Here is an 18681-nt window from a genome sequence, read left to right on the forward strand (position 1 = left end):
GGGGTGTTGAGTCCACTTCGTTGAGCAAGGAGTAGCTCTTGTCTATTACATATTTGCCTTATGGAACGGTATCTGTGCTAATTTCAATCTCTGGTTTTATGCAGCACCCCAACTCATCTTTCCCCTTAAGCAAGCATAAGTTGGTTTTCTACATTTGAGACCCTGTTCTGTTTTGTAATTCAGTTCCTGTGTAGCCAAGTTTACATTCCGTGTAGTAGTGATATCTTATGATGTTTCTTTTTCTGTGTGACTTATTTCACTTAGAATCATCATACCTGAATCCACTCATTATGCTGCTACGGGCCTGATGACATAGATTTCATTGATGAGTGATATTGCATTGTATGTAAATACCACTTCTTCTTTATCCATTTATCGCTTTCTGTGATATCGAACTTGTACCATAAACGAGGTTCTTGTAAACAGAGCCATCCCAAACTTTAGGGTGGCTGTGTCTTTTTGATTTTAATTTTCCTAAGTTATAGGACCACAAGTGGAAGTGCCCTAGGCTCTGTTGCTTTGTTTTTTAGATGTTTCAGGAAACACCATACACTTCTCCAGAGTGGCTGTTGGCAATTTACATCCCGCCCATCAGCATAACAAGGCTCCCAGTTCTCCATGCCCTGTCCTGCCTTTCTGGATTTTACACTTTTTTCAGATGGCCCTTTTGACCGGGGGGCAGTGAGACTTCATTGTAGTGCAGATTTCCTTTGCAAGTTTGCTTGGTTGGCCAGAAAGTGCGTATGCGTTTCTTCCTGAATATATTCAGGAAAAAACGCATACGCACTGTTTGGCCAAGTGCATCATTGTCGAAGTTCTGAGTCTGTTCATGTTTTCAATGCAATTCCAGTCTACCTCTTGAAATCGGTTTCCTGCAATTCTGCCTTGCTGTCAGTGCCTCTTCAGAGCCTTACCTCAATATACTTTTGGAAAATAGTTGGCCTGTATAACTCTGCAGGTTTTTGAATTGCAGTGGCCCTTAGCTCCATTTTTCAGCTCTTATATTTGTGATCTTGCCTCATATCCACAGGATTTCTTCAGGCCCTATTCTTCTTCTGGGGCGCCTTGCTCTGCCTTTGGTTAATTCTTCTTCCTGATGTGAAATTAGAGTGACATGTGCCCATTGAAACCGCTACAGCTATTTTCTCACTGGTTCCCCCTATTCCCATTCATCCTCCGCACTAACTGCAGACTGTGCGATACCGGAACTTAAAGGCATTGACTCTCCATATGGGGATGTTGTTAGTAAAGTGGCTGGAATGTTGATCCGGAGCCCCAGGAGAGGAAAATGAGGTGCGTTTTAGAAACCTTTCCCGATCATATGGTATACCATCCGCTGGATTTCCCATGCATGGTTTAGCTGTAGGAAGATTCCCTTCAACCTGGAGTGTTGGGACCCTTGGAATGAGTAGCATGAAGTATTGCATTAAACTTTCGGCAGTTGCTCACCAAAGCTCACCAATCCTCTCAGCCCCAAGTGTCCAGCCTTATGTCTTATCCAGCTGTGGGTTTATATGTGGTCATTCCAGGTTGCATCACAGCCCCTGAGCGAATTTTGTAAGAATTTTTCTCTCTTTCATTGTTTCTGCGTTTTGGTTTTAAAATTTATTTCTATAATGGGGTTTAGCTCATTTTCACTGCTGTGTTTGGCCGCTCTGCACACACTTGATTCCCTTATGGAGATATATCAATACATGGGTTTTAAGATTCTTATTACTCAGATATATTTCTCTGCGGTGTATAGGGTGTGTTGAGGCCAGTTCATTGAGCAAGGTGTAGATCTTGTCTAATACCTATTTGGTTTATTGAACGGTAGCTGTGCTAATTTCAAACTCTGGTTTTATGCATCACCCCACCTCTCCTTTCCCCTTAAGCTGACATAAGTGTGTTTTCTAAATGTGAGACACTGTTCTGTTTTGTAATTCATTTTTTGTGCAGCCATATTTATCCTCCCTCTATAAGTGATATCTTATGATATGTTTCTTTTTCTGTTTGACTTATTTCAAGTAGTATTATCGGACCTAAATCCACTCTTTATCCTTCTACTAGCCTTATTACATTGATTTCATGGTGAAGAGATATTCCATTGTACATAAGTACCACATTTTCTTTATCCATTGTTCTCTTTCCTGGGATATTTAAGGTGTACTGAAGTTGAGGTTCTTGTAAACAGAGTAGCCCTAAACTGTGGTGTGCTTGTGTCTTGTTGATTTTTAGACTTCCCTAGATATACTTCCGTGATTGGAAGTGCCCTATGCTCTGTAGCTCTGTTTTTTAGATGATTTAGGAACCACCATACACTTCTCCAGAGTGGCTCTCGGCAGTTCACACACTGTCCATCAGCGTATAAAAGCTCCCTGTTCTCCATGGCCTGTCCTGCATTTCTGGTTTTTACAATTTTTTCGGATGGCCCTTTTGACCGGTGGGAAATGAGACTTCTTTGTTGTGCACATTTGCATTGCTTGCTTGCTTGGTTGCCCATAAAGTGCGTATGCGTTTTTTCCTGGATATATTCAGGAAAAAACGCATACTCCCTTTTGGGCCAACTGCATCATTGTCGAAATTCTGCCGCTTTTCATGTGCTTTAAAGACGAGTCCAATCTATCTCTTGAAATCTGTTTCTTGCAATTCTGTCTTGCATTCAGATCCTCTTCTTTGCCTTACATCAACATATTTTTGGACGTTAGTTTTCATTTATAACTCTGCAGGTTTGTGAATTGCAGTGACCCTGAGCTCCATTTTTTAAGTTGCTCTTTTGTGAGCTGGCCTCAAAGCTGCAGGATTGCTTCAGGCCCTATTTTGGCTCCGGCGAGGCGGGCTGAGCCTTTTTCTAATTCTTATTCTTAATGGGAAATTAGAGTGACATGTGCCCGTCCAAACCCCTACAACTATTCTCTCATTGGTTCCCCCTCTTCCCGTTCATCCTCCTCACAATTTGCAAAATGTGTGAAACAGAAGTTTAAATGTGCTGATTCTCTAAGTGGGGAGATTCTAAGTAACGTGGCTTGAATGATGAACAGGAGCACCAGGAGAGGATAAATGAGGTGCATTTTAGACACATCTCCCGATCACATGGTGTACAGTCCTCTGGGTTTTCCATGCATGTTTTCGCTGTAGGAAGATCCCTTGAACCTGCAGATTTGGGACCCATTGAATGGGTACCAGGTAGTATTACTTTAAAGGGTGTGCATTTCCTCACCCAACCTCATATTTCTCTTAGCACGAACGGTTTCCAGCCTTATGTCTCATCCTGCTGTGGGTCTAGATGTGTTCAATCCACGTTGCATCACCGTCCCTGAGGAAAAGTTGTAAGAGGTTTTCTCTTTCTCTCTGTCGTTTATTTTTTTCAATTTATTACTATATTGGTTACAGCTGATTTTCAAAGCTCTGTTTCTTGCTGCTGTACATCCACTTGATTCACATACAGAGAGACATCAATAAATTCTTTTTCAGATTCTTACCAGTCATATATATTCTTTTCCGGTGACTTGAGTGTGCTGAGTGCAGTTCTTTTAGCTACCGTGTAGGCCTTGTTGATTATCAGTTTGGTATTTGGAATGGTATCTTTGCTAATTTCAACCTCCTGGATGATGCCTCACCCCTCCCCACCTTTCCCGTTTAGCAGCCTTATGCGTGTTGTCTACATATTTGACTATGTTTTTGTTTTGTAATTTATTTCATGTGTAGCCATTTTGGATTCCACCTTTAAGTGATATCTTATGATATGTGTCTTTTTCTTTTTGAATTATGTCACTTAGAATGATCATACGTAACTCCTCCGGAGTTGTTACAACTGGCCATATTTCATTGATTTCCAGGCTGAGTAATATTCCACTCTACATAAGTACCACATCTCTATCCATTTTTTCCCTCCAGAGACATTTAAGTTATATCCTAGTCGAGGATCTTTTAAACAGAGAGGCAGTAAACATTGGGGTGCCTGTGTCCTCTCGATTTTTGTTTTTCCCAAGACATAGGCCCATGAGTGCAAGTGCCCTATGCTCTGTAGCTCATTTTTTAGATGCTTTAGTAAACACAATACACTTCTCCAGAATGGCCATTGGCAATATACATTTCCACTATAAGCCTCACAGGGCTCCCTCTTCTCCTTGCCCTGTCCTGCATTTCTGGTGTTTACACTTTATGAGGATGGCTCTTCTGACTGATGCGAAGTGATATCTTTTGTAGTATTGATTTCCAGTGCCCACCTGTTTGGTTGGCTAAAAAAGTGTATGCCCTTTTCTTGAATATATACAGAAAAAAACGCATACAGCCTTTTTGGCCAACTGCAATGTTGGCAATGTTCAGCCCCTTTTCTTGTGCTTAATGGCGAGTCCTTTCTACCTCCTCAAATCCCTTTCCTGCCATTCTCCCTTGCTTACCAATCCTTTTCTCTGACTTTCCTCAAGACATTTTTCAGTGATAGATATTTTCAACTCTGCAGTTTCGTGAATTTTACTGCCCCTGAGTTCCATTGTTCAACTTGTGTTTATGGGAACTGGCCACAAAGCAGTGGGATTTCCTCAAGCCCTATACTGTTTCCATGGGCAACCCTAGCCTTTGGTCAATTCGTCTTCCTGATTGGAAATTAGAGTGACATGTGCCTGTCTGAACACCTAGGACTTGTCTCTCATTGTTCCTCATCCTTCCGCTTCATCCTCTGGACAAATTCCAAACTGTACGCAACAGGATGTTGACAGTGCTGACATCTCCAAGTGGGGAGACTGTTAGTAAAGACGCTGGAGGGGTGAACCCGAGCACCAGGAGATGAGGAGATGAGATGCCTTTTCCAAACTCTTCCCGATCAGACGGTATACCATCCTCTGGGTGTGACAGACATGTTTTAGCAGTAGGAAGAGTCCCATTCATGTAAGGAGAACACCAGGGCTTTTTCAAAATCAGTGTCTCCCCGAAACCCAAACTGGGGAATTTTTTAAGCTACGGCTACACATATGTTCATTAAGGGCCTTGGGAAGTAGGCAGAGTCCAAACTTTAGATGATTGAAGTCTTCAGGGTCAGAAGCACTCACCACCGGCTTCCCTTAGGTTACACTTTAACTGTCATTGATAGATGATGTCAATAAAAATATCTATTCTTTTTCCGATTATTTCCCCTTATAGGTTATTGCAAAATATTGAGTGTAGTTCCCTGTGCTATACAGTGGTTCCTTGTTGATGATCTATTTTATACATAGCAGTGTGTATGTGTTAATTCCAAACTGTTAATTTATCCCTCCTCCCAACTTTCCCCTTTGGTAATAATAAATTATAAGATTTTATACTTCTCAGAAATGGGGGAGCTGAAAGAGAGGTATCATTTTCAATGGAAAAGCATTTAAAACAAGATTGAAGCTTTAACCAAGATTATTAGATGTACATCCTTGGAAAGAAATCACTTCATTTCTCTAATATTGACCTGACAAATAAGACAAACCTTTTCACTGAACTTGCTTATAATAAAGTGATGGAAATATCAAATGGAAGTGTTAGAAACATCTTATTTTACCCGAGCCTTATAAACTGTTCTATGTTAACTACAGTTTGGCTCACACATCTGTTCATTGAAGTTACAATAGTCTCAATTTCTGTTACTGATCCTCCAGAGTGGACCCCAACAAGTGTCCCCCTGCCCAGTGTCATTGGGGCCAACAGATCGAGACTGAGTTTGGTTCACAAGCAAAGGAAACTTTATATTTTAAACAGAGAATGGAGAGGTGAGAGCATGCACTACCCCGTGGGCTGTGGGCTGGGCTGCTGTGTAGAGATCCTGTCAGAGTCAGTGGGAGGGAGGGGGCGGAGCTCTCGAGGGCCGGGTTGGCTGCAGCTCAGGCTCTATATCTCGGAGTCTGCACTGGGCCCCAGGAGCTGAGGTGTCGACCCAGCCATTCTGCACTAGGAAATCTGGTCTGAAGTGCCGGGTGTGGAACCTCTGCATGCGGGACCCTAGGAGCACGTGAAATTAGACAAAGGATAAAAAAGGTCAGACTTGACTTTATTGCCCAGATTCTATTTTTATCTCCCAGGGATTTTTAATGGGCTTTGCTGGGGACAAACCCCTCCTCTGCCTTTTGTCCCTTTCCTCATTCTTGGAGTGCTGAGGGTGCAGACCCTTCTTCTGTAACCGCTGAGTGCTGAGTTGGGAGCCCTCATACTAGGGGACGAGGGTCAGAACTTCTCCCCAGCAGCCTCCAGGTGACGTTGATTGGCCCCAGGACCCCTGCCTCCCTGCTCATCTGCCTGAGCACCAGCATTGGAAGTGTTATAGATTCTAATGACCTTTAAGGGTCCAGGAAAGAGATGTGCAGAGACGCTGTGAGGGCCGGTTTCACCCCGCCCCACATTTGTTCGGCCACCTTAGGCTGACTGTTTCTGCCAGCCTAGATGCTCTGACCAGTAGTCTGCTCTTTCTTCAATTAGGCCCGTGAATTAACGTAAAGACAGCACCAGGTGTCAGAGCCCTGCCCGCTCAACTCCCAGACAGTCCAGGGTCAGTGGTGATCAAGGACCATGATGGCCACTGAGTCAACAGCCTTTTGAAGTAAACAGGAGTCCAGCCGGTCTTATTGGCCACCATCATCACGGTGTCTGTAGGCTTTTCTATGGTGACAGTGTGATATACGTTTCCCTCGCCAAGATTATTAGCTCCCCTCTGGGTGCAGTAAGTCCTGCAAGCAGTAGTCTACTCCTTCGGGACACACTATTGTTGTTTTATGAGAGAAACTCCAGGTCAAGTGATGTTCACACGAGTCATCATGGTGCCCTGTTGCCCCCGGTTATCTCTCTGGATGTTGGAGTTGGAGGGCCTCCTCACTCGAGGTCGGTGTGCCCACGGAGCGAACCCTGCAACTTCAGGGCATGGTTGGTGATTAGGATCACCACGTGGGGTCCTTTTCCCTTAGGAGGGAGGTGGCCTTTTGGGCTGCTGATTTCCAGGTTTTTAGATACCGCCAGTATCTTGGCCAGATGTGGCAGTGGGCCAAGCCCCTTGGTGACTGTAGTTTATCCTACCTGGATGGCATTCTTGCATTGTTCCATTTCAAGTGGTCCCAGTTTTTGCACTAATTCTCCAGTGGCGATTCACCTTTCACCGGGAATGGAAAGGTCAAAGGGTTTAGCTCAATTAGGGAGTTCCAGGGCAAGGGTCTGAATTGACTGCTCTTTCCATTCTTGAAAGGCCACTTCTGGATTCTGTTCAAAAGGATCATCATCTTTTCCTTTCAGTGTTTCATATAGAGGCCCAGCTAGTAGACTGTAGTTAGGGATCCAGAAGCAGCAAATCCTGGCCTCCCCAGGAACCCCTAAGCTGTCTTCTAGTTTTAGAAAGGGGTAAGGCTGCAAATGGTTTCTTCCCTTTCCTGGGATGGGCTTCTCCGACCTTCTGTGAGAATGAAGCCCAGGCAGGTCACCGCAGTCTGTGATATTTGAGCTTTTTCTTGGACAACTTCTATCCTTTATTGGCTTGGTAGTTCAGAGGCCTCCTTAGAAGGGCTGGCGATCAGAATGTCATCTGCATATTGAAGGAGGGTTTCCTTTTCCAGAGGTAGAACTTTTTGGTCTTTAGCTAAGCTTTCCCCAAAGATGGTGTGGGAATTTTTGAACCCTTGGGGCAAGACGGCCCGGAAGTATTGTTTTAGTTGTATGTTGAGTCCTGCCACTCACAAGCCAAAATTTCTTGTGACTCTGGGACTAATGGAATACAAAAGAAGGCATCATTGAAGACTAATACAGAATACCATGTCCTGGTGGTTGGTAGAATGACCAGCAGGGTGTAGGAATTAGGAGCAACTGGAGGTATATCCTCGGTGGCTTCACTGACTGTCCTGACATCCTTTACCAGGTCCCCAGCAGCCCATGGGGCTCTCGTGGTCAGGCCAATCCCAGGATATGGAGCTCTCCTGGGCAGGTACCCCACCCCCAACCCAGCCCACGGGGCTCTCGTGGTCAGGCCTCTCCCAGGATACAGAGCTACCCTTGCAGGTACCGTGGCAGGGCTGGGCACACAGGAACCGTGCACATAGCCCTCATTGAAGAGCACCCCCATCTCACCTGTTGCTCAGAGCTGACACAGAGCACCTCAGAGCAGGACTTGAACTAACAAACAGCAGCTCTGACAGGTCTGTGACCCTGGGCATCACTCTGTGTGGCCTCCCTCCACCTGGTCTTCCAGAGACTTCCACTGCACCCGGGGCACCAGGCCTCTGTCTCCAACCACCACCCACCCCTCCTCTCCCTGACTCCTGGGTTCCTCTCATTAGGAGAGGGTTTTCTTGAAGTTGTCTCCCACTCATGGGCCAGATAAAATGATTAGAAAACAAGCCAAAGCTGCAGCCCCTTGTCTATCCTGACTCTCAGGAGCCCACACCTGTTCCTTGGACCTGGCCGGTTCAGCAAGTTCCATTTTCTGCAACTGTGAGACCCTGAGGGGTGATGATTGGCTGACCTGGGCAGCCTTACCGTGCCGGCCAGCCCTCCCCAGGTGTGCCTGGGTTGAGATCAATATAAATACCACTCCAGGCAGCAAGAGCCCCTGCAGCTGTGCCTGACGCCATTTTCTCTGCCCTGTCAGCAGTCTCGGGGCTGGGCTGGTGGGAAGGAGTGAGAGGCCACGGCTTTGTGGGTGGCCCAGTGTGAGTGGGGCTCTGCTGGACTTTCTGCAGCAGTTGCCAGGCTGCCACCTGCTAAAGAAGAGGATGTGTCACCCATACCTGCTGCTGGAATTTCTCCCTGGGCAGAGGTGAGGAAGGAAAAAAGCAGTGGGGGCAGGGACAGGACGGGTATCTCAGGCAGGGAAATGGAAATCTTCCAGAAGAGCACCCAGGGCCAGGACCATCCTGGCTGGCCTGCAGGCACCAAGTCAGCTGGTATGCTGTCACTCGTGTGGCTCCATGGCCCTTCCTCTAGGCTTTCAAGTCCTTGTATATATTCAGGTGTTTTACCTGGGAAGGGTGGGAACAGTTCAGCAGCAACTGGCCTGGGGCTCAGCTCACGTTCACTCACAGATGCCTCGGCACGGTGCCCCAGCTTTGCAATGAGGACGCTTGTTGTGTGGGGGCTGCTGGCTGAATGGGAGACGATTCCCCACCACTGACCAACTTCAGAATTGTTTACAACTGGAGCAAGTGCCCTGATACGGTTTTCCTCTGAGTAACTGGTGGGTTCTGTTTTTTTTTTCTCTTTTTCGTTTTTGGTTCAAGGTAGATTTTATTCCTCTTTTTTGTATTTACAGATATAAGCATGGAAATAATTTATTCATATAAATACATGTATGTGAAGGGAATAATTGTTTTTTCTGTTTTATTTTTTAAATTTTATTTCTTTTTAATTTTTAATTTTATTTTATATTTTTATACAGCAGGTTCTTATTGGTTATCTATTTTATACATATAAATGTTTACATGCCAATCCCAATCTCTCAACTCCTCTCACCACCACTCCCCCAAGAGCTTTCCCCTCTTGTTGTCCATACGATTGTTGTCTACATCTGTTGCTGTATTTATGCCTTGCAAAACGGTTAATCTGTACAGTTTTTCTAGGTTCCACATATATGCATGAATATACAAGATTTGTTTTTCTCTTTCTGACTTACTTCACTCTGTATGACAGTCTCTAGATCCATCGACGTCTCTACAAATGACCCAATTTCATTCCTTTCATGGCTTAGTAATATTCCATTTTATATATGTACCACATCTTTATGCATTCGTCTGTCTGTGGGCATTTAGGTTGCTTCCATTACCTCGATATTGTAAATAGTGATGCAATGAACATTGCGGTGAATGTCTCTTTTTGATTTATGGTTTTGTCTGGGTATATGTCCAGTACTGGGATTGCTGTATCATATGGTAATTCTATTATTAGTTTCTTAAGAAACTCCATATTGTTCTCCATAGTGACTGTATCAATTTATATGCCCAACAATAGTGGAAGAGGCTTCCTTTTCCCCACACCCTTTCCAGCATTTGTTGTTTGTAGATTTTCAGATGATGCCCATTCTAACAGGTGTGAGGTGATACCTCATTGTTGAGTCCATTTCGTTGAGCAAGGGGTAGGTCTTGTCTATTACATATTTGGCTTATGGAACGGTATCTGTGCTAATTTCAATCTCTGGTTTTATGCAGCACCCCAACTCACCTTTCCCCTTAAGCAAGCATAAGTTGGTTTTCTAAACTTGAGACCCTGTTCTGTTTTGTAATTCAGTTCATGTGTAGCCAAGTTTACATTCCGTGTAGTAGTGATAGCTTATGATGTTTCTTTTTCTGTGTGACTTATTTCACTTAGAATCATCGTGCCTCAATCCACTCATTATGCTGGTACAGGCCTGGTGACACAGATTTCATTGCTGAGTGGTATTCTGTTGTACGTTAAGTACCGCAACTTCTTTATCAATTATTTGCTCTCTGGGATACTTAACTTGTACCGTAGAAGAGGTTCCTGTAAACAGAGCCGTCCCAAATTTTGGGGTGACTGTGTCTTTTTGATTGTAATTTCCCTAAGCTATAGGACCATAAGTGGAAATGCCCTAGACTCTGTTGCTTTGTTTTTCAGATGTATCAGGAAACACCATACACTTCTCCAGAGTGGCTGTTGGCAATTTACATCCCGCCCATCAGCATAACAAGGCTCCTTTATCCCCATGGCCTGTCTTGCCTTTGTGCATTTTACACTTTTTTCAGATGGCCCTTTAGACCGGGGGGAAGTGACACTTCATAGTATTTCGGATTTCCATTGCAAGCTTGCTTGGTTTGCCAAAAAGGGCATATGTGTTTTTTCCTGAATATATTCAGGAACAAACTCATACGTCCTTTTTTGCCAAGTGCATCATTGTCGATGTTCTGCCTCTTTTCCTATGCTTCAAATGCAAATCCAGTCTACCTCCTGAAATCGGTTTCCTGAAATTCTGCCCCGCTTTCAAGTCCTCTTCGCAGCCTTACTTCAATATATTTTTGGACGTTATCTGTCATTTATAACTCTGCAGGTTTGTGAATTACAGGGCCCCTGAGCTCCTTTCTTCAACTCGCTTTCTTGTGAGCTGGCCGCAAACCCGCAAGACTGCTTCAGGCCCTAATCTGCTTCTGGCAGGGCATGCTGAGCCTTTGGTTAATTCCTCTTCCTGGTGGGAAATGAGAGTTAAATATGCCCGTCCAGACACCTACCTCACTCTCAACCCCTTGGTGATGTGGGTCCTCTGGTTTGTGGCCACCTTTATGGGTTCCTCACCTTTCGATGATGTGGCCCCACTAGTGTGAGGACGCTCCTGCCTGGTTCTCATCCACGTGGTTATGTGGACCCCCTGGTGAGAGTCTGTTCCTGGCTGTGTTCCTCACCCTTCTGTGAGGGAGACCCTCTGCTGATAAGTCACTCCTGCATGGCTGGCACACATTGCCTTGGTGAAGTCAGCCGTGTGGTGGCAGTTGGAGCGTGCTGGGAATCTCCTCCCCCCGGTGATGAGGGCCCTCTTGCGTCAGGCCCTAACTTCTGGGCTCACCAAATTTTCTTAGTGAGCCTAGTGATGCTTGGGCACTCCTCTTAGGATCCCATCTCCATGGGGATGTGGGCCTTCTGCTCTGAGGTCCCAACGGCTGGGTTGTTCACATTTTCATGATGTGGGCTCTCTGGTGTTAGTTCACAGAGGCCTGGATCCCATAGCCTCTGTGTTCTTGGCCGCCTGCTGGGAGGTTCCAACTGCTGAATTCCTCACTTTTTTAATTTTTTGGGCCCTCTGTTGTGAGGATCCTCTTGCCTGCCTCACTCCCAGCCCCTTCGTGATGTGTGTCCTCTGGTTTGAGGCCACATGTGCTGGGTTCCTCACCTTTCGATGATGTGGGACCAATGGTCTTAGGAGACTCCTGCCTGGTTCACATCCCCTTGGTGATGTGGGCCCTCTGTTGAGAGTCTGATCCTGGCTGGGTTCCTCACCCATCTGTGAGGTGGGCCGTCTGCTGTGAGGTCACTCCTGCCTGGCTTGCTCACCTCGCCTTGTGGACATGAGCCCTCTGGTGGCACTTGGAGCCTGCTGGGAGCCTCCTCCCCTCGGTGATGAGGGTCCTCTGGCGTCAGGCCCTAACTGCTGGGCTCCCCACATTTTGTGATGTGCGCCCAGTGGTGCGAGGACACTCCAGCCAGGTTCACATCCCCATTGGGATGTGGGCCTTCTGCTCTGAGGTCCCAATGCCTGGGTTGCTCACAGTTTCATGATGTGGGCTCTCTGCTGTTAGTTCACTCCTGCCTGCATCCCATAGCTTCTGTGCTCTCGGCCGCCTGCTGGGAGGTTCCAACTGCTGGATTCCTCTCCTTTCTTATTCTTTGGGCCCTCTGTTTTTAGGCTATTCCTGCCTGCCTCACTCTCATTCCCTTTGTGATATGTGTCCTCTGATTTGAGGCCACATGTGCTGGGTTCCGCACCTTTCGATGATGTGGCCCCACTGGAGGGAAGACAGTCCTGACTGGTTCCCATCCCCTTGCTGATGTGGGCCCTCAGGTGAGAGTCTGATCCTGGCTGGGTTCCTCACCCTTCTGTGAGGTGGGCCCTCTGCTGTGAGGTCAATCATGCCTGTCTGGCACACGTCACCTTCGCGACGTGGGCCCTCTGGTGGCAGTTGGAGTGTGCTGGGATCCTCCTCCCCTCGGTGATGAGGGCCCTCTTGCCTTAGGCCATAACTGCTGGGCTCCCCACATTTTCTGATGTGCGCCAAGTGAGTGAGGACACTCTTGCCAGGTTCCCATCCCCATGGGGATATGGGCCTTCTGCTCTGAGGTCAAAACGGCTGGCTTGCTCACAGTACCATGATGTGGGCCCTCTGCTATGAGTTCACTCTGGCAAGGATCCCTTATCATCGGTGCTCTGAGCCGCCTGCTGGGAGGTTCCAACTGCTGGATTCCTCAAATTTTTTATTCTATGTGCCCTCTGTTGTGAGGCTCCTCCTGCCTGCCTCGCTGCCAGCCCCTTGGTGATGACTGTCCTATGGCTTGAGGCCACATGTGCTGCGTTCCTCACCTTTCGATGATGTGGCCCCACTCGTGTGAGGACACTCCTGCCTGGTTCCCATCCCCTTGGTGAGGTGGGCCCTCTGGCGAGAGTCTAATCCTGGCTGGGTCCCTCAACGTTCTGTGAGGTAGTCCCTCTGCTGTGAGGTCACTCCTGCCTGGCTGGCACACGTCACCTTGGAGATGTGAGACATCTGGTGGCAGTTGGAGCAGGCAGGGTGCCTCCTCCTCTCGGTGATGACGGCCCTCTGGCGTCAGGCACTAAATGGTGGGCTCCCCACATTTTCTGATGTGCGCCCAGTGGTGCGAGGACAGTCCAGCCAGGTTCCCATTCCCATGGGGATGTGGGCCTTCTGCACTGAGGTCCCAACGCCTGGGTTGCTCACAGTTTTATGATGTGGGCCCTCTGCTGTGAGTTCACTGCGGCCTGGATCCCATAGCCTCGGTGTTCTGAGCTGCCTGCTGGAAGGTCTAAATGCTGGAATCCTCACGTTTTTTATATTATGTGCCCTGTGTTGTGAGGCTACTCCTGCCTGCCTCACTCCAAGGCCCTTGGTGATGTGGGTCCTCTGGTTTGAGGACACATGTGCTGGGTTCCTCACCTTAAGATGATGAGGCCCCACTGGTGTGAGGATACTCCTGCCTGGTTCCAATCCATTTGGTGATGTGGGCCCTCTGGTGCGAGTCTGATCCTGACTGGGTTCGTCACACTTCTCTGAGGTGGGCCCTCTGCTGTGAGATCATTCGTGCCTGGTTGGCACACATCGCCTTGGTGACGTCAGCCCTCTGGTGGCAGTTGGAGCCTGCTGGGAGCCTCCTTCCCTTGGTGATGAGGGTCCTCTGGCGTCAGGCCCTAACTGCTGGTCGCCCAAAATTTTCTGATACGTTCTCAGTGGTGCGAGGACACTCCTACCAGATTTATATCCCCATGGGGATGTGGGCCTCCTGCTCTGAGGTCCCAATGGCTGGGTGGCTCAGTTTCATGACATGGGCCCTCTTCTGTGAGTTCACTGTGGCCTGGATCTCAGAGCCTCGGTGCTCTGGGCCGCCTGCTGGGAGGTTCCAACTGCTGGATTCCTCACTTTTTTATTCTATGGGTCCAGTGTTGTGAGGCTACTCCTGCCTGCCTCACTCCGAGGCCCTTGGTGATGTGGGTCCTCTGGTTTGAGGACACATGTGCTGAGTACCTCACCTTTCGATGATGTGGCCCCACTGGTGTGAAGACACTCCTGCCTGGTTGCAGTTGGAGCCTGCTGGGAATCTCCTCCCCTCGGTTATGAGAGCTCTGGATAAAACACATATGCCCCTTTTTGCCAAGTGCATTATTTTCCAAGTTCTGTCTCTTTTCCTATGCTTTAAGAGCAACTCCCGTGTACCTTCTGAAATCGGTTTCCTGCAATTCTGCCCCGCATTCAAGTGCTCTTCTCAGCCTTACTTCAGTAAAATTTTGGATGATAGCTGTCATTTATAACTCTGCAGGTTTGTGAATTACAGTGCCCCTGAGCTCTTTTCTTCAACTCGCTTTCTTGTGAGCTGGCCGCAAAACCACAGGATCTCTTCAGGTCCTAATATGGTTCCAGCATGGCACGCGGAGCCTTTGGTTCATTCGTATTCCTGGTGGTAAATGAGAGTTAAATTTGCCCGTCCAGACACCTACATATAGTCTCTCATTGGTTCTCCGTATTCCTGTTCATCTTCCGCAGAAATTGCAAACTGGGCCACACAGGAGGTTAAAGGCACTGACTCTCCAAGTGGGGAGAGTGTTAGTAAAGCGTCTGGAAAGTTGCACCGAGCACCAGGGGATGAAAAATGAGATACATTTAAAAACGTTTCCCGATCATACGGCGGATCATACTCTGGGTTCCACATGCATGTTTTAGCTGAAGGAAGAATCCCTTGCACCGGGAGACTTGGGACCCATGGAATGGGTACCATGCAGTATGACTTCAAAGGGTCTGCATTTGCTCACCGAACATCACCAATCCTATCACTGCTGCATTTATGCCGCTGTACACACGCTTGATTCTCTTTCAGAGACATATAAATCCATAGGTTTTAAGATTCTTACTAGTCAGGTATATTCTTAGGCGTTTAATATGTCGTGTAGAGTCCACTTCGTTGAGCAAGGAGTAGCTCTTGTCTATTACATATTTGGCTTATGGAACGGTATCTGTGCTAATTTCAATCTCTGCTTTTTTGCAGCACCCAAACTCACCTTTCCCTTAAGCAAGCATAAGTTGGTTTTCTACATTTGAGACCCTGTTCTGTTTTGTAATTCAGTTCCTGTGTAGCCAAGTTTACATTCCGTGTATTAGTGATATCTTATGATGTTTCTTTTTCTGTGTGACTTATTTCACTTAGAATCATCATACCTGAATCCACTAATTATGCTGCTACAGGCCTGATGACATAGATTTCATTGCTGAGTGATATTGCATTGTACGTAAGTACCACAACTTCTTTATCCATTTTTCGCTTTCTGTGATAATGAACTTGTACCGTAAATGAGGTTCTTGTAAAGAGAGCCATCCCAAACTTTGGGTGGCTGTGTCTTTTTTATTTTAATTTCCCTAAGCTATAGGACCATAAGTGGAAGTGTCCTAGGCTCTGTTGCTTTGTTTTTTAGATGTTTCAGGAAACACCATACTTCTCCAGAGTGGCTGTTGGCAATTTACATCCCGCCCATCAGCATAGCAAGGCTCCCAGTTCTCCATGGCCTGTCCGGCCTTTCTGGATTTTACACTTTTTTCAGATGGCCCTTTTGACCGGGGGGCAGTGAGACTTCATTGTAGTGCAGATTTCCTTTGCAAGCTTGCTTGGTTGGCCAAAAAGGGCGTATGCGTTTTTTCCTGAATATATTCAGGAATAAACTAATATGCCCTTTTTGGCCAAGTGCATCATTGTGGACGTTCTGCCTCTTTTCCGATGCTTTACATGCAATTCCAGTCTACCTCCTGAAATCGGTTTCCTGCAATTCTGCCCCGCTTTCAAGTCCTCTTGGCAGCCTTACTTCAATATATTTTTGGACGATAGCTGTCATTTATAACTCTGCCGGTTTGTGCATTACAGTGACCCTGAGTTCCTTTCTTTAACTCGCTTTCTTGTGAGCTGGCCGCAACACCGCAGGATTGCTTCAGGCCCTAGTGTGGTTCCGGCATGGCACGCTGAGACTTTGGTTAATTCCTCTTCCTGGTGGGAAATGAGAGTTAAATTTGCCCGTCCAGATACCTCCAGCTAGTCTCTCATTGGTTCTCCCTATTCCTGTTCATTTTCCGCAGAAATTGCAAACTGGGCCAAACAGGAGGTTAAAGGCACTGACTCTCCAAGTGGAGAGAGTGTTAGTAAAGCGTCTGGAATGTTGCACCCGAGTACCAGGGGACGAAAACTGAGACACATTTGAACACGTTTCCCGATCACACGGTGGATCATACTCTGGGTTCCACATGCATGTTTTACCTAAAGGAAGGATCCCTTAAACATGGAGAGTTGAGACCTATGGAATGGGTACCATGCAATATGACTTCAAAGGGTCTGCATTTGCTCACCGAACCTCACCAATCCTATCACTGCTGCGTTTATGCCGCTGTACACACGCTTGATTCTCTTTCGGAGACATATAAATCCATAGGTTTTAAGATTCTTACTAGTCAGGTATATTCTTAGGCGTTTAACATGGGGTGTTGAGTCCACTTCGTTGAGCAAGCAGTAGCCCTTGTCTATTACATATTTGGCTTATGGAACGGTATCTGTGCTAATTTCAATCTCTGGTTTTATGCAGCACCCCAACTCACCTTTCCCCTTTAGCAAGCATAAGTTGGTTTTGTACATATGAGACCCTGTTCTGTTTTGTAATTCAGTTCCTGTGTAGCCAAGTTTACATTCCATGTAGTAGTGATATCTTATGATGTTTCTTTTTCTGTGTGACTTATTTCACTTAGAATCATCGTACCTGAATCCACTCATTATGCTGCTATGGGCCTGATGACATAGATTACATTGCTGAGTGATATTGCATTGTACGTAAGTACCACAACTTCTTTATCCATTTTTCGCTTTCTGTGATATTGAACTTGTACCGTAAACGAGGTTCTTGTAAACAGAGCCGTCCCAAACTTTGGGGTGGCTGTGTCTTTTTTATTTTAATTTCCCTATGCTCTAGGACCATAAGTGGAAGTGCCCTAGGCTCTGTTGCTTTGTTTTTTAGATGTTTCAGGAAACACCATACACTTCTCCAGAGTGGCTGTTGGCAATTTACATCCCGCCCATCAGCATAACAAGGCTCCCAGTTCTCCATGGCCTGTCCTGCCTTTCTGGATTTTACACTTTTTTCAGATGGCCCTTTTGACCGGGGGGCAGTGAGACTTCATTGTAGTGCAGATTTCCTTTGCAAGCTTGCTTGGTTGGCCAAAAAGGGCGTATGCGTTTTTTCCTGAATATATTCAGGAAAAAACGCATACGCCCTTTTTGGCCAAGTGCATCATTGTGGACGTTCTGCCTCTTTTCCTATGCTTTACATGCAATTCCAGTCTACCTCCTGAAATCGGTTTCCTGCAATTCTGCCCCACTTTCAAGTCCTCTTGGCAGCCTTAATTCAATATATTTTTGGACAATAGCTGTCATTTATAACTCTGCCGGTTTGTGAATGACAGTGCCCCTGAGCTCCTTTCTTCAACTCGCTTTCTTGTGAGCTGGCCGCAACACCACAGGATCGCTTCAGACCCTAGTGTGGTTCTGGCATGGCACGCTGAGCCTTTGGGTAATTCCTCTTCCTGGTGGGAAATGAGAGTTAAATTTGCCCGTCCAGACACCTCCAGCTAGTCTCTCATTGGTTCTCCCTATTCCTGTTCATTTTCCGCAGAAATTGCAAACTGGGGCAAACAGGAGATTAAAGGCAGTGACTCTCCAAGTGGGGAGAGTGTTAGTAAAGCGTCTGGAATGTTGCACTCGAGTACCAGGGGACGAAAACTGAGACACATTTGAACACGTTTCGCGATCACATGGTGAATCATACTCTGGGTTCCAAATGCATGTTTTAGCTGAAGGAAGAATCCCTTAAACCTGGAGAGTTGAGACACATGAAATGGGTACCATGCAATATGACTTCAAAGGGTCTGCATTTGCTCACCGAACCTCACCATCCTATCACTGCTGCATTTATGCCACTGTACACATGCTTGATTCTCTTTCTGAGACATATCTATCCATAGGTTTTAAGATTCTTACTAGTCAGGTATATACTTAGACATTTAATATGGGGTGTTTGGTCCATTTCGTTGAGCAAGGAGTAGCTCTTGTCTATTACATATTTGGCTTATGGAACGGTATCTGTGCTAATTTCAATCTCTGGTTTTATGCAGCACCCCAACTCACCTTTCGCCTTAAGCAAGCATAAGTTGGTTTTCTACATTTGAGACCCTGTTCTGTTTTGTAATTCTGTTCCTGTGTAGCCAGGTTTACATTCCGTGTAGTAGTGATATCTTATGATGTTTCTTTTTCTGTGTGACTTATTTCACTTAGAATCATCATACCTGAATCCACTAATTATGCTGCTACAGGCCTGATGACATAGATTTCATTGCTGAGTGATATTGCATTGTACGTAAGTACCACAACTTCTTTATCCATTTTTCGCTTTCTGTGATAATGAACTTGTACCGTAAATGAGGTTCTTGTAAAGAGAGCCATCCCAAACTTTGG

At 46.3% G+C, this 18681-nt stretch overlaps 1 long non-coding RNA gene across 2 annotated transcripts in view; it reads left to right on the forward strand.

Moving 5' to 3' along the window:
- The window catches only part of LOC137203462 (uncharacterized), a 405892-nt gene that overhangs the window by 252189 nt on the left and 135022 nt on the right, over positions 1–18681 (forward strand). The window lies entirely within an intron of this gene.

This window comes from Pseudorca crassidens, chromosome 1, assembly GCF_039906515.1.
Source record: "Pseudorca crassidens isolate mPseCra1 chromosome 1, mPseCra1.hap1, whole genome shotgun sequence".
Classification (NCBI taxonomy): Eukaryota; Metazoa; Chordata; class Mammalia; order Artiodactyla; family Delphinidae; genus Pseudorca; species Pseudorca crassidens.